At 36.1% G+C, this 15,868-nt stretch overlaps 1 non-coding gene across 1 annotated transcript; it reads left to right on the forward strand.

Annotated features, from left to right (window-relative positions):
• The first annotated feature begins 705 nt into the window (after nucleotides 1-705).
• On the forward strand, nucleotides 706-809 carry LOC113300788. The gene has a single exon (XR_003335918.1). It is a non-coding gene; the product is annotated as a small nucleolar RNA R71 (small nucleolar RNA).
• Nucleotides 810-15,868: the final 15,059 nt, after the last annotated feature.

The following is a 15,868-nucleotide window of genomic DNA, read 5'->3' on the forward strand; positions in this document are numbered from 1 at the left end:
TCATTTATCAGACTAACCTGGGTTCTCAACTCGGAAATAGCTTGACTATGTTCTTGTCCTATTTTGTTACTAGCCTGTAAACTTTGTTCTACTGATTGCTGAAGTTTTGCAGTTTGATGAGTTAACAACACGATAGACTCCTCTAGCCTTAGGATTTTCTTATCCTACTGATTCTGAAATTGAGCTTGTCCCGAAGGATTCCTAGCATAACTAAAATCTGGGGGAGCATTAGAGTTACTAAACTGACCTTGATGGCCCTTAGACCATGAAAAGTTCGGATGGTTTCTCCACCCAGGATTATAGGTTTCTGAATATGGGTCAAATTTCTGACGATTATCGAATCTAGTGTTATTATAAAGATCATTGTCTTGCTCTGCATTATTCTGGCCTTCCCAAAAAGGCTCCAATCTACCACTAGTGTAACCCGTTTCTAGAGCTTCTAACCTTTTAGCTAACGCTGCAATCTTGGCATCTGATTCATAGATCTCTTTTATCCTATTAACGTTTCCTCTGTTTAGGAGAATTGTTTTACGGGGTTCCCTACTATGTTCCCATTGTTAGGTCTTTTCGGCGGCTCCATTCAAAAATGCCATTACCGCATCAACAGTTTGGTTCTCAAACCCACCTGTATACAAATCTTCTACTGTGGTTATTGTGGAATAATCTAAACCCTCATAAAGGATCTGAACTAGCCTAACCTTTTCTAGACTATGGTGAGGACATTGTGTTAACAAATCATTGAACCTTTCCAAATACCTATACAAAGATTCTCCCTCTTGCTGTGAAAATGTACAGATTTGCATCCTAATAGACAATGTTTTGTGCCAAGGGAAAAACTTATTGAAAAAGACAGATATAAGTTGTTCATATGTTTCGATTAACTTAGCAGTCAAACTATACATCCACGATTTGGCTTTATCTTTCAAGGAAAAAGGAAATAACCTAAGTTTCAAAGCATCATCATCTAAGCCTCTAATTCTTAGGGTACTGCAAATTTCTTCAAAATCCCTAACATGGAAATAGGGGTTTTCATTTTCTTTCCCTAAAAGGATTGGGAGCATCTGTAAGGTCCCAGGTTTAAGTTCATAAGGTAATTTTGTGTCATCTAACTTAATACATGAGGGACGAGTAGTCCTAGTCGGATTTAACAAAGCTTTCAAAGCAACCATTTCTGGTGCTATCGGAGTATATGGGATTCTCTCCTCAGTAAGAGGACAAGACTCTCCAAAAATCGGACCTTCTAGGTCCAGGTAATCGAGACGCTTAGAACTGCTAGGTTGTTCTTTAAAAAATCTACCTATGGCGTCTCTTTTACGTTCAGGCATACAAGAATTCCCTAAATTGGAAAGATAATCAATCACAAATCAAGGATGACTCAACCAAATCAACCCTATTGATTTCTAGCAAACAAAAAGCATGATGGCTCCACTTAGATTGTTTCTAGACCAGCTTCTACTCTTCCAATAGGCAACTGGGTATAATTTTAGCAAACCTCCTAGGACGATCCGAATAAAGTAAGTCGAAGAGAAGTAGGAGAATCTCAGAGGATCTTTGATTTAGGCAAACAAGATACCCAATACGATCCTTTTGAACGACTTTCCTATAAGCTCGTTACCCTATTCGTCTCGTTCTAGTCAATATTTTAAGCTTAGGTTCGTGTTCGGTATCATTTTCCTAAGGCGGGAAAGAAGAGAACGGTGATGAAATCCGAACTCTTATCTTGTATGGACATGCCTTTCCCTTTACTAGGAAAATCAATGTATGTATTCAGTCCTCAACAGATATGCAACTTAAGGAATACACTAAACCCGCTGACAGGGGATTCGTGGGTGTTCAGAATCTTACCTCCCGTACCAGACGGGCGAAGAACCGTTGAAGTCGACTCGGGCCATTGACTCATGTGTCAGTGTGTGAACCCCAGAGACAGAGACGATATCGTAATCGTTGTCCTTCCCTACAAACAGTTTATATTTAATTTTAACCCTTCCTTAGGGTTTAAAATAAAAAATAATAAAGTCCCAAAGTCCAAATGTCCAAAAACAAAAAATAAAAAATAAAAATTACAAAAATAAGAAAAAAATAAAACCTTATTTACAATTTCTAAAAGTAAAAAGTAATAAAATATAAAAAAATAAAAATATACAAAAAAATAATAAATATATACAAAAATCTTCTTCTTCACTCCTTTGGACTCCTCTTTTCTTTCCTTCTTTGGCGGTGCTTTCCTTCAATAAAACTTTTTTTTTCTTTCCTTTTAGCTCCGCTCAAGATCTAAAAAAGAATCAAAAAATACCAAACGCGTAAAGAACAACAAAAAATAATAAAAAAAATAAAAATGAATCTAAAAACCCTAAAAATAAGTCCGCGTCGGCGGCGCCAAAAATTGATGTAAATTTGATGTTGTTGTAAAAAGTGACAAGTAGAGTTCGTTCAACTCGGGCTTGTGAAGGATTTCTAAAATTAAATAAAGTTGTTTCAACAATAATAAGAAAATACCGAGACTCTGGATTCCACCATTGACCAATTAAGTGATAAATTCTAATCAAGATTCATGCAATTTTTTCTTTTAAAATGATTCTAATATTTTTCCTCTGATAGATTTTTGAAGTAATAGTTGTAATCACAAAGCATGAAACATCAAAAGTTTTAAAACCAAGCATGCTCCATCAAAACAATTCACAACTTCTCACTAAAAACAAATTTTTCTTTTACGTTCTATGCAAATAATCATGCAAAATAATTGCAATAAATAATTAAAATAGAACTATACCACTTTTCATGGAACAATGGCTTCCTCCGTCGAATCGGCTAAGGGGTTTAGCTCCTCATATTAATCTGTTGCTCAAAATACATGTTTATAGCTCAAAAACTGATTACAAGAAAGAAAAGAGTAAACTGTCGTCGCTGGAAGTCTAAAACAGAAGACCGAATCGTTGCTGAAAGGCTTCAGTGATTGCATGCAGGAACGATAACAGATTTTTGCAATTAAATATAAGACTGCTCTTTGACGGTTTCTGAGGGTTTTATGTTCTTCGTCTTCTTCCTCGCAGCAGCAGGGGCAGAAACCCGATCTTCTTCTAATGATTTTTCTGGCTTCTCGGAGGCTCTAAACTTTCCCCTAAGGTTTTGGTTACCTTCCTATAACTCGTACCAACCCTTTGATTCTTTCCTCCAAAGCAAGTTACGACAATTTTCTTTTCTCATCAACTACACGTCTCCTCAGTCAATTGATAGAATTAAATCTCTAAGAAGTGTTCTCTTCCTCTTCTTCACGTTTGTTTCCATAAATAAACCAAGAAATTACCGCAAATAACCCATGATATTTTTAACCTTTTTTCGCCTCCAATTCGAGTTCTAGCCACTTTCCATCAATTCCAACACCCTTACCTCGCCTGTTAGGTCCATAGGAACAAACCCAATCAAATTCATCCCTTTAGTCTCCCTAAAAATCGATCAACAATCCAACCATAAATTTGTATGTGAGAGAAAAAAATTCCCGCCAGTTTTCTGTTTTGAAAATGTGAAGAAATGTGACCTCCCCCTATCCAGCTCCGGTCTGTGCTTAGCAACAGCTAGGAAATGGGTTACCCCTTATCCAAAATGAGAGTCTGAATAACAAATGTCCTCCCAGGTACCTTTCACAACTTTTCGAGCCAATTTTGCCGCAAAAGCCTATTCCCCCAAAAACACCTACAAAAGGATAACATACCAAAATTAGTACAAAAATGGGTACTAACAATATACACAAAAGAAATAAAAATAGACACATAAATGCGTCTATCTGTAACCCATGGACGGGGCCTTACACTAATTTTCCCAACAAAAATTGAGCTATCACATTTTTCTGGTGAAGCCTTTTAGCGCTTCAGAGTGCTTACACCAGCAGTAAGCTTGAGCTTTATTAGGAAATAATGTAGGAGAGCTATATTTAGGATTCGTATTTTAGTTAGTATTTGAAGTCTTGAGAACCAAGTATTCGTTTCGTGTTAACCAAGTCTTGTAAGTGTTTATATTGCGAATAAGATGAATATGAGAAAGGTAAGACTTATTGAGAATTTGACATGGCATCAAGAGCCGGGTTCAAACCCTTAAAAAAAGGCTTTCATTAAATAGAGATGCGAGTAGAAGAATCATCAAAAGACGGAGGACAAGGAAAAGCACCAGAATATGCATGATTCATCAAAGAAAAATCTGATGTACCATCTAGGATCAAGTGATGGTCCTGGAATTATTATTACCCCGATTGTATTAAATGAAACTAATTATGATGAATGGGATAGAGCCATTCGAAGATCTTTGATACCCAAACGAAAGTTTGGTTTTGTTAACGGTGAACCTGCAAACCTTCAACAGTTGGAGGAATTGATCGTTTTTCAATCAATGGTTGTTTCCTGGATTAACAATACATGGGATTCTTCAATCCGATCAACATCGGGAGATTATGATGATGCCAGTCTTCTCTGGACGCACTTAAAGAATAGATTTTGTGTTGTCAGCGAAACCAGAACCTGTCAACTCAAATCCTCTTTGAGTGAATGCAAGCAAGGGAAGTCTAAGAGTGTAGTTGTGTATTATGGGAGGATAAACAAGATATGGGATAATTTGGTAACATATATGAAGATACACCTGTAATATTGCGACAGAGGTTACTCTTTTCAGAGAAGAGGATTATCTTCATTATTTTTGATCGGTTTAGATAGTGTGTATGGCTCAATCCGTGAACAACTGTTTGCAAGAAATCCTTTACCGTCTATTGATAATGAATAGCATACGATAGCAAACTCTGAACATTTGAGAAAGGGAGAAGCTTCTTTATCTAAAGTGTCCCAAGACAATGTCATAGCTTTTAAGGTGCAACCTGATCAAAGAGCAAAAATGAATACCTATGATGCTGGAAAGTTTTGCAAACATTGTAACCAAGAAGGACATTCTGAAGATGGTTTTTATCAATTAATTAACTATCTTGAATGGTTGGGAGACAGACCTCGTGGTGGTAGAGGTGGCAGGGTTGGTGGTCGTGGTGGTTTTGCATATGGCAGAGGTGGCCGCTGTAATGGCAGTACTAATCCTGTGCGAGCCAATAACTTGAACTTACACGCAGCTCAGAAGGAAGGTGGTACGGCACTTGCAGATGGAACTGGTTTGGTTAGCGTGATAGCAACTCTACTTCAACAAGCGCTTTAGTTTTTAAGTTCGAACAAATCGAAAATTCAATTACAAGGTAAAAAGGATCGTGCTACTGGATCGTGCATACAGGTGCTACAATCATGTTACATGTACTTTAGATGAGATTATAGAAGTAAAGGAAAGTAAAAGTTGCTCAGTAGGTATGCGTACTACGAGCAGTGCTACGGCATCTGTAGTGGAACAGTTAATGTGCACGGAGGGTGGCAGTACGGCGCCGATGATCAAACCAAGTGAGGGTCAGCATCGGGAGAATCTGGTGAAGCTGCCCAAACAACCGAACGTGGCAACCACGAAAGACAAGTTAATTTATTTTTAATGCGAAACGAACTGAAATGAAATGGGACATCTAGCGTGAAAAATATTCGACATAATTAAGTAATATGCATCCACTGTGTGATTATCTTGATTGGTCTGATTTACAACAACCAATCGATGAAATACAAGCATGTTTCACAACAGAGATATTTATTATAATTTCCGTTTTGTATTAATTTCTGCTAATATAAGCTGGAATACATATGTTATACGTACTGTCTGTTGGGTACCGGCCAGCCGCCTGGAGCAACTGTGCCATTGCAGAATTTCAATCTGATAAAGGTTTTTTTTTTTTATCGAAAGAGAAGATCTTATTGCTCGGTAGAGAATTCACATGTAATAAACAATAAGCACACGAATAAGACTAGGAATTCTAAGGAGAAAACTAAAAGTAAAGATTCAAAATATTATAAGATGTTGATGCCCAAATTAATTTCGCTTCATCAGCACCCTCCAATAACCAGTAGTGCTGCAAATCCACGGTTGCTGAGCTGTTGAGACACCGTTGCTACAATTAAAGTAGCATTACCAAACACAATGTATAATTCCAACAAAGGTGGAACACTGGTTAGAGACCATTCTTACGACACAATAGGTCATGAGTTCAAACCTCCCATTTATAACGAGTAAAAAAAATACCAAACACAATGTACCAAATAAAAATTACACGGAACTTGAATGTTTTAACTAGGAGTTACTGGTTAATCCTAATCTTGAGTATCCGTTTAATGACTAGTCCACCCATAAAACTGATTTAACCGCTAGTCCAAATTCATGAGTTTGGACTAAAAATATTAATCCCTGATCCATTACACGTGCGAATAATATAAACCGCATTTTCTAAAAGGAAGAACTACCCCTCCTTGGGATAATAGCAGATCAGATTATGTTTATCGTCTCTCAATATTGAAGAGGGTCTCTGGGTATGAGATCAGAAGAAATTGCCTCAGGAGAAACATGGAAATCTCATCGGCATCACCATCATCATTGAAAAAGCTAATCCTTCCTCTTATCTCTCTAATATTGGTATGAAACATCTAGGTGTATCCTTGTTTCAATGAAAAACAGTTCTGGAAATTTCATTTTAGGTTTTATAATTTTCGACTCATTTATTTTATTCGAAATTAGAGTGGAGATTTGTGATCAGTTTAAATTTCTCATCGTTTTAATGTAAAATTTGATCAATATCTGGTGTTCGATTATATTTTATTTTCAGATTTGGGGATTTTTGGGAGGAGGAATTGAATGGGTTAGTGAAAAGACGGAAATCAAATGATTTTGTGTTTTAGCACCGTTTGAATTGGCTGCACGTATGGAGATTTTGGATTCAAGATGCTAAGAATATGAACTTTCTTTGCCCGTAAGTAGTTTGATTCCTAATATCTCATCAAACGATGGTTTATACTCAAATTTTGATTTTTCTTAGATGCTTTAATTTACACATCAAAGGTTCAAAATGTGAAAATGAAATTAGGCCTTTTTTTTACGTAGGTTTGATATGATGGTGTATATTATTCAACAGTATGATGTACTGAAATTAATATGTATGTTCTGCATCTGTAGTGGTTGCCACATATGTGTTTGTTTTTGTGATGAAAAACAATTATAATTTTGTTCTTTTGTTGTTTTTGCAGGTTTTTCTTTTGTTGTTTTTGAAATATGGTTGTGTCGTTCGTCGGAGAGAAAGTTACATATACACACTCTAGAAAATTGAAAGTGGTTGTTTGTGTCGGTGAAACTATTCAACAACGAGAGGTGGGCATACTACCTGTGACTTTTGTGGCTGAGCAAAAAAAAATCCATTGCATGTAATTTCCTACCCCCTAATGCTAGCTACTACTTAAATTCCTGAAGTCCAACTCTAAAATGTCTTTGATTTATGGTGTACTTCAATTGTAAAATGTCTTTGATTTATGGTGTACTTGAATTGTATGTAGTTTTCAAATGTGTTATCTACAAAGTTTTCACGCGGTACATATCAATTATATATATAATAGGCTTTCACCCAGTACATATCAGTATGTATTGTGTTTTGACTTTGTACATATCAGTATGTACTGGGTTCTTTCTCTTTATATAACAATATGTATTGGGTTCTTACTTTCTACATAACAATATGTACTACTTCAAAGAAAACCCGAGGGCCAGCAAGATGTACAACTTGGGGAAGTTGACATATGATAGGAAGAAGATCTATTTAGTGCCCTCAACTCAGCAGGAAACCAACTTTTGGTATTTCGGGTAATCTTTCAGCAACATTAGTGTGCCCTCAACTTAGTTAATTTGTATGTCCCATAAATATGTACCGAGTAATATCAACTAGCTTTGCTCAGTACATATCAATATCTACCAGAAATAGTGTACTTACTTAATACTATAGCTGCTAATGTTTCATGTTTTTTTTTATATTTTCAGAGATTGGATATGTTTCCGTGATTCTTACTGTAGAGCATTCCTCGCGAAGATTCCAGTTCCGTATGGTCTTACTTACTGTCATAGGTTCAATGCCATTGAGTACTTGGGTAACCAAAGAGTACTAAAAGTTTGTCGCAAGGGTATTAAGTTACTTGGTCTGACCAGTATCCGGTAAGATAACACTTTAAATTTTCATCCCTCAAAGCTCGGAGGAATAGGGAATGATATTCTTATCATTCTTTGCAGAAACTGTGATTAATTCTACACATGACAATAAAAATATACTAGGTTTCATTGAGTACATATAGACATATACTAGATTTTCATTCAGTACATATTGATATCTACTGGGTTTTCACTCAGTATATATAGGTATCGACTAGGTTTTCAGTCACTACACATTGATATCTACTACTTCTCCCTCATTACATATTGATATCTACTAAGTTTTATTCAGTACATTACAATATATTTAGCACATGTGTATACATATTGCGGTTTTCTGTTTTGATTTTAAATTTTTCTGGGGTTTAAATTGATTGCAGCCACCATTAAATAATCACCCAATGGAAAGTAACAAATAAGCAGGCAGTATTCTTTAGGTTACCTGGTTAATTTAGTTAGATATTGTTTTGTCTCTGCATCTGAATGTTTTGAATATATCCAAGTGGGGGTGGCAGGAATGGTGGTGTTTGTAAAAACAAATAATTTCGCGACCTGTGGCCATAACATGTGAAATGGTTGTGGAAGCCGTTTCGTCGTCAGATGCCCGTGGAACTCCTGTTATGTTTCAGAGAAATACACGATCTATTTGTAACAGTGGAAGACTCACCGAGTTTGTGGCTATAAAGATCAACTACAAAAGTTGGAAAATTTGCAGGCATCAAGCCTGAAAGACGGGAGGATTATCTCATCACACATCAATTTGAAGCGTCTGATACCCAATACATAACGTTATGTACTGGGTTATCACCGTCACATATCAATACGTACTAAAGACGGCTAAGTTATATTTTTGGCAGAATTTTCTTTTGCGTGCCAGGCTTTACACTACAGGAAGATATGTACTACCAGTAGATAAGGATTTATACTTTTTCATAGTATTTTTATATTAGGTTAATGCATATGATTAGTATGTAGCAGAATTATAAGTACCGGAGAAAATTGGTATTTTTTACATAACCTTTTGTAATAAAAAAGTTCTGAGTAAAAGTTGCAGTTTTTTCGGCATTTTGCGTTGAGAAGAATACGCAATATAAACCTACAACAACATCCATGAACATCATGTATCCATATTTTACCTACAACAACATCCAAGAACATCATGGCTCCATCTTTGTGCATTAAGTACATGGGCATCTAAGTTAAGAGCCTGAACTTGCCTTTCCAGAAAACAGAGTGCCAAGGAAGTATTGCACCACATTTTTCTGCTAAACAAGGGATAAAACTTTGTCTTACATCCTCGCATAAAGCAACTCATCCCCGTATAGATTAATCCTCCGAACTGCCCTCGAACTTCCTGAAATATCAAAGACAGAAAATGAGGAAGACGGAGAAGAGAACTCATCTTGCACTTCAAAAGAACATAAAGGTATATCAAAAAAATAATGGTTTACTAGAAAATACTGGATCACCCGTGTCAAAAAGCTTATCATAGAAATGTCGCAACATTGTACTTAAGAAAAAAGTTTGTAAATATTAGATTTAATGAATAAGGAGAATTGTAGTTTCCCAAACTTAAAAGCAAGTTACTGTTAGCAGGCTCCATCCCTTGTTTGACTTGGCTTTAAACTCAATTTGATTCGTATGGTAGGATCAATTTGTAAACAATACATATTGACATTTACTTCATAACCATATCACTTTTCCCCTAAACACATACAGAAATATACTGCAGGATCATACCCAAACATAAACTAGGGATTATTCATATGTACATATTCAAGCATAAACCAGGGGTTCATACAGTATATAATGATATGTACTGGATCAACGAATCACCATTTACCTAAAACACAGCTATAGAATCACATTCAAGTACAAACCAGGGGTTTACATATTGACATGTAGTGCATAACAAACCACTTTTTCCCTACTTACATACGCATATGTACTGCAGGGTCATATTCAAACAAACTAGGGTTTTATATACAGTATATATTGATTTGTATTGCGTTAGTGAATCACTTTTTTCTTATGTACATAGCGATAGGTATTGCAGGATCTATTCAAGCATAAAGTATGGGTTCGTACAACACGTAATGATATGTACATATGATCATATTCGAGCATAAATTAGGGGTTTGTATACAATACATATTGACATGTACTGCTTAACAGATCACTTTTTCCCTACATATACATATAAATATGTACGGAAGAATCATAATCAAACATAAATTAGGGATTTGTATGCAGTACATATTGACATGTCCTCAGAACAGAAAAATAGAAATGTAAAATGAATGACTTAAAACTGAAGAATCATAGAAGGATTTGTTTTGAACAATTTACTTGTAATTAATCCGATAAGAAGCAACTCCCAGTTGAATCTAGTAGAGACTTCAACTGCATCATCAAATAATCTTCATTAACTACAACAAGTATTAAACAATTATGAGACAAAACACAATAATCCAGTGGAAGTTTAACTAATTTGAAAAAATTAGTTAAACTGTTGTCGAAACACAATCATGCAGCAAGTATTCAAATTTTAACTAAGTTATCAAAAATCATAAAAACAATGAAACCCTAGATTTGACAAAAGTTGAAACATAAAAGCATAAAAACAATGATATCGATCAATCACCTGGAAAACCCTTAAATATTATTGCGTACCTTAATCATATATGAATCGATAGGAAAAATATTAATGGCTAACGACCTAGATTTGAAAAACAATGAAATATAAAAGCATAAAAACGGTGAGATCGATCAATCACGTCGGAAACCCTAAAATCTTACTTTGTACCTTAATCAGATATGAATCGATAGGGAAAATATTAATAGCAGATGATGTTTTAGGTTAGAGAGAAAGAAAGTTAAGGGAGAAGAAAAACAATACAGGAGAACTCACAATACAGTGACGAAAAATATATCGTATTTTTGGTTCACACGTTTTTAGATGATGGGTATGCTAGTCATTTCCATGTTTTTGGACCAAGAGTTAAAAATATTCTCCCACTGGACTACAGATTAACCCGGATCGGGTTTAGTGGACCAAACAACAAATTTCTCATGTTTTAAGCCTTTCTATGTTTCCTTCCGTGCATCATTCAATTCAAACTTATAAAACCCAACTCTTCCCATATAATTACAAATATACCATACACATGTCAAATTCTATAATCGGAGATTCAAATGTTGGATCTCCTTTAATAGATGAAACCTTTAAAGAATGGGGATAGTAAGTTGAGTTAGCTACCATTTTATACTCTCTTAGAGCAGTTCCTCTGGACTCAACAAAACAAGAATTTGTTCATTTTGATCCCACTATGGACTCAACAAACACGAAAAATGGATGGACAAACCAACAAATTTGTTGGTTTGTTGAGTGACATGGAAGAACTGGCGCGCGCCGGATGGAAGGACGGGCGAGCGTGGCACAAACGCTGGCGTGTGAGCCCAAAACGCTCGAGTTTGTGGCAAAATAGCCGGTTGTTATTTCACACGCCAACGTCAGTATCTAAATCAAGCATTTGACACAAAAACGCCAACGGCTACATCTGGACGGCTGTAAATCCTTGTCATCCAACGGTTAGAATTTTGAGTTCTATAAATACTCTCCATTTCAACTCCAAATTCACACATCTAGTCTTCCCATAGAAATTTCTCTTACTCTTCTTCTCTAAGCTTACAAAGATTCTTTAATTCTTGAATTCAACAAATTCTTCAATTCTTGAAAATGTCTCGACCCTTGTTAGTTCGAAGAGCTCTGTACACTAAAGAAGAAGATTATTCTATTTGCAGAAACTATGTTTCTTTATTTACTCTGCTTGATTCATCAAACTATCCATGGGTGATTTTCTAGTCAGTTATTCATGACGGGTTCTGTAATGACACCCATAATCCGATTCATCGTGTTATATGCGAAATAGATAATCGTTTTCGTATAATTAAGGAGTAAGTGATTTTCTATATCCAACGATGCATGCCAATCGATATAGACTGAGAGGTGAAACAGATGTTGAGTTGGTAACAATATCTTTGGTTGAATGTCGAAGATGGAAAAATGTGGCTTTTCCTTTAGAAAAATGTTCCGAAATCCTTAAGGTGTTAAACAGTTTCAACCCCTTCTTTGCAGTTGTTGTTCCACCTAGTCTTTCTCATCAGCGAAGCCAATTTAGTGCTCCGTAATTCAATGAAGCTAATGTAAAATGCTTAATTTTAAACATATGTAATTTCATTTAATTTAGACTGTTGTACTTTTAAAACTAGAATTTTAAATGTACCAGAATTAAAAATTACAATCTCTCTAACGTCGCTCATCGCTAACTCCCCCATTTTTATCTTCTGGAGTCAAGAATTCTCCAGGACCTGGGATATCCCCACTTTCCAAAATATTAAATAAATTTCCACAAGGGGATAAAACTGGTTGAGCGACATTAAGTGATTAGAAAGAACTCGGGGTTGGAAATCCCTCGGTGCACTCGGTCCTCCAAGCATATAAGATGCTTGTTGTTATGGTGGTGTAACATTGTAGCAATCCTTTGGGTTGTAGGGCGAGAATGATGATGAAATGCATCTAGGATCTAGCCTAAATACTTGAGGTTGAGATACGTGCACAGTTTGTGGTGAAGTACTGTTTTGTACATGTGGTGAAGAACTCTGTCATACTTGTGTTTCTCCCACCACTTTATTATCTTTATCGTGCAATGATCTGTTGCTCCTGGTGGAATCGGTAGACGATGAACGCACATCATCATTTACAGTTGGACTCAATCCAAACATTGTGTCCTCGTGCCATTTTCGACAGACACCCAAGTGTATAGCCTCCATTTGCCGATTCAGCAAATACAAATCATTTAGTTAGCTCTGCAACTCTTCGTAACTGGAAGCCACATTGTAGTAAGGATAATCACGTTCCATAGCTTGGGAAACAATAAGGATTGTGTTTGGCTCATCTTGTAAAGTAATACTTGGCATCTCTCAACGAATTTCTTGCATATTTGACGAAGATGATGAAGAACTTGAACCCGTAGTAGGGTAAGTCATAAAGCATGGCTCTTTTGGAGGTGTATGTCTAGGGACGATATTTGCATCACGAGACATGCGTGATAACCCTGGGAACTCAAACCCATAGATGTGCATGTTATGTGTCCCAGTTATAGGCTTCACAATCGGCTTGTACCAGGTGACATACTCAACTTCACCAATATCTCTCTTTGTATTTAGTTCATACCTCTCCCAATTGGTTCTTCTTAACCGATCAAAATCTGATCCAGATGTTTGCATCTGTTGTGGCGGGTTAATTGCAGTTGCATATGTACCTTGTATTTGGTACTGCAGTCTTTCTCCAAGGTACCAAGCCCCTTTATCCAAATCTGGAGTGTAAAAACTAACTCTACAGAGAAAATAATCAAGAACATGTTCTGCATCATTTTCAAAATACTCATGAAAATCAATGTAAGGGTGGATAACAACATTATTGTGGCTCCGAGTCATCTATTGAAACCTCTGAAAAAAACTTGAACCCGAGACGTCGCTGCCAGTGTCCTCGCCCAGCTGGTCAAGACGTACATGTCCAAGATTGGAAATCTATGGGTATCGTCTTTAAGGATTGGTTTACCAACATAGAAGTAGGTTTACCACCACTACTGCAAATTACTCCATAATTTTAGTATTCTTACTTAATTTAAATTTGTTCATAAAAATTATTTAAATTTAAAAATAATAATTTTGATATTTACCTCTATGATGCCTAGAAACCAGTGAAATTAGGTATACCCATGGACGCTTGATCTAGCCCACAGTACATTTCTGCTAAAATTGCAGAGCCCCTGTCATAATATGGTGCATTGTCAAGATCTTCTAATGCTGAAATCCAACTAACACGAGCAACAAAAGTTAAGTTTGGAAAGAACGTCTAACTCAGTACCCATAAGATAACACGCTTTGGAGTACAGGATAGTCGTCTACATCTTCTGGGTTTCTTCTTTGGTAAGGAAAGACTTTAACGCTGAACATTTAATCCCACCTCATTTCAATTCCTTTTGATCTTCACGTATTTCTGATTCTATACAAGAGGGAAAAAGCGTCTCAAGTTTACTATTTGGTATCCATTCGTCTTGGTTGAATGGTGCCGGCTATCCCACTCCACTCGGGATACCACAAATGAATTACAAATCAAGGAGCGTAATTCCTATTACAAGAATAATATCAACTATGATTAATTCTTTTGATTATTTAATAATTATTTAAAAAATAAAATTTAAGTTAAGTTAAATAAGCTTACCAATTTCAAAATTCATAAAATGGAACGTGCGCTTCGTCGACTACCACCTTTCTACCACTGTTGTCGTAACTCTGTTGTTGTGTCTTCAAGGCTTCACACCGTAAAACGCACACCAGGGATATCTATCAACCCTTTCTCGGACTCGAGGGGGTAGACCTTCATAAAAAAACCTTTAGGTCTGAAAATCCACCTCTCATTCTATAATAACCCTCAGACCGATCTTGATACCCCGACACATGAGCTTAGACTAATGATAGAGCAGCAACGACACCAGGCGAAGCAAACTCTGCTTCCCAATTTGGAGAATAGTCTACACTTGTGGCAGTCCGCGGTACCGTTTCATTTTCTCGATCTCTTTTCTTCTTTACAGTATATACCGCTTTTCTTAAAAATGAATTCAGTTGAAGGAATTTATAGTTTTGAATACTATAATGACGAGGATATTGACGTTAATTGGTCGTTGGCGTTTTTGTTTCTCACTCCTGCATTGGTCGCCGGAGTTTTTGTCTTGCGCGCCAGCGTTTTTTCTCATAAAACGGTACATCGATTTTGTAGATTATTTTTTATAAAAGTTTTATCTAAACCGTTAAAACTCGTTTTCTTTGATTCTGTTATCAACTAACCCATCTTCGGTATCTGTCAATCATTCCTCTTTCCAGATTACGCCCATATCTTTCTTCGATTTCGCCGGTCCGGAATGAGCAATTCGCCTGCGCCACGAATTGAACAAGCCCTCTGAAATCGAAGTAGTGGATTAGAGAGAATTAAAGGATTTTCGTTGATTTGTCGAACAATTTCAATCTCGTTAATCGGGAATTATATCCAGGTTAGATCTTTGCTTGTTCAATTCAATTTGATTATGAAAACTAGGGTTTTTCGACACTCAATCTTTGATATTACATTCAAGTTGAATGTAATTTCATTATTATTATTATATATCTTGGATTAATTAGTGATTGTGGTAATTGTTGGTTTTGTAAATTACCTAATTAATTAGATTTTTGAAACAAACCTTAGTTAAAATACCTGTAACTGAAAACCTTTCAGAGCTGAACTTCGGGGATAAAGATGGTTGTATGGCGTCTTTTTATTTTTTGTGTTAATAGATATATTTTGCTTAAAATTGCAATTGTAAGATGGAAGTGCGAATTGGGGATAATTAGCTTCCAGAACCAACTATATATGAACAAAATTAGCAAAACTTAGAAAGATGTCGGGAGTCAGCAATTTAAGAGTTGGAATTAGAGAAATAATTTCACTTTGTTTTCTAGGAGATTGTTATTATCTTGCTATTCTAGGGTGTATGCTACTTGCTAGGTGCACGATTACATGTCCTGGCGCCTAGCCAACTCTAAACTCTGGGGAGGTACATCCCTGTGGGTGAATGCGATGATCCAACCAATGATCTAAAATATACCACGTGTGCCGAGCAAATTTGAAAAACATACAATTAGAACAACTCGGCCTGTGTAGTTCTTTTGCACAACTTGTCACAAG

This window comes from Papaver somniferum, chromosome 7, assembly GCF_003573695.1.
Source record: "Papaver somniferum cultivar HN1 chromosome 7, ASM357369v1, whole genome shotgun sequence".
Lineage (NCBI taxonomy): Eukaryota > Viridiplantae > Streptophyta > Magnoliopsida > Ranunculales > Papaveraceae > Papaver > Papaver somniferum.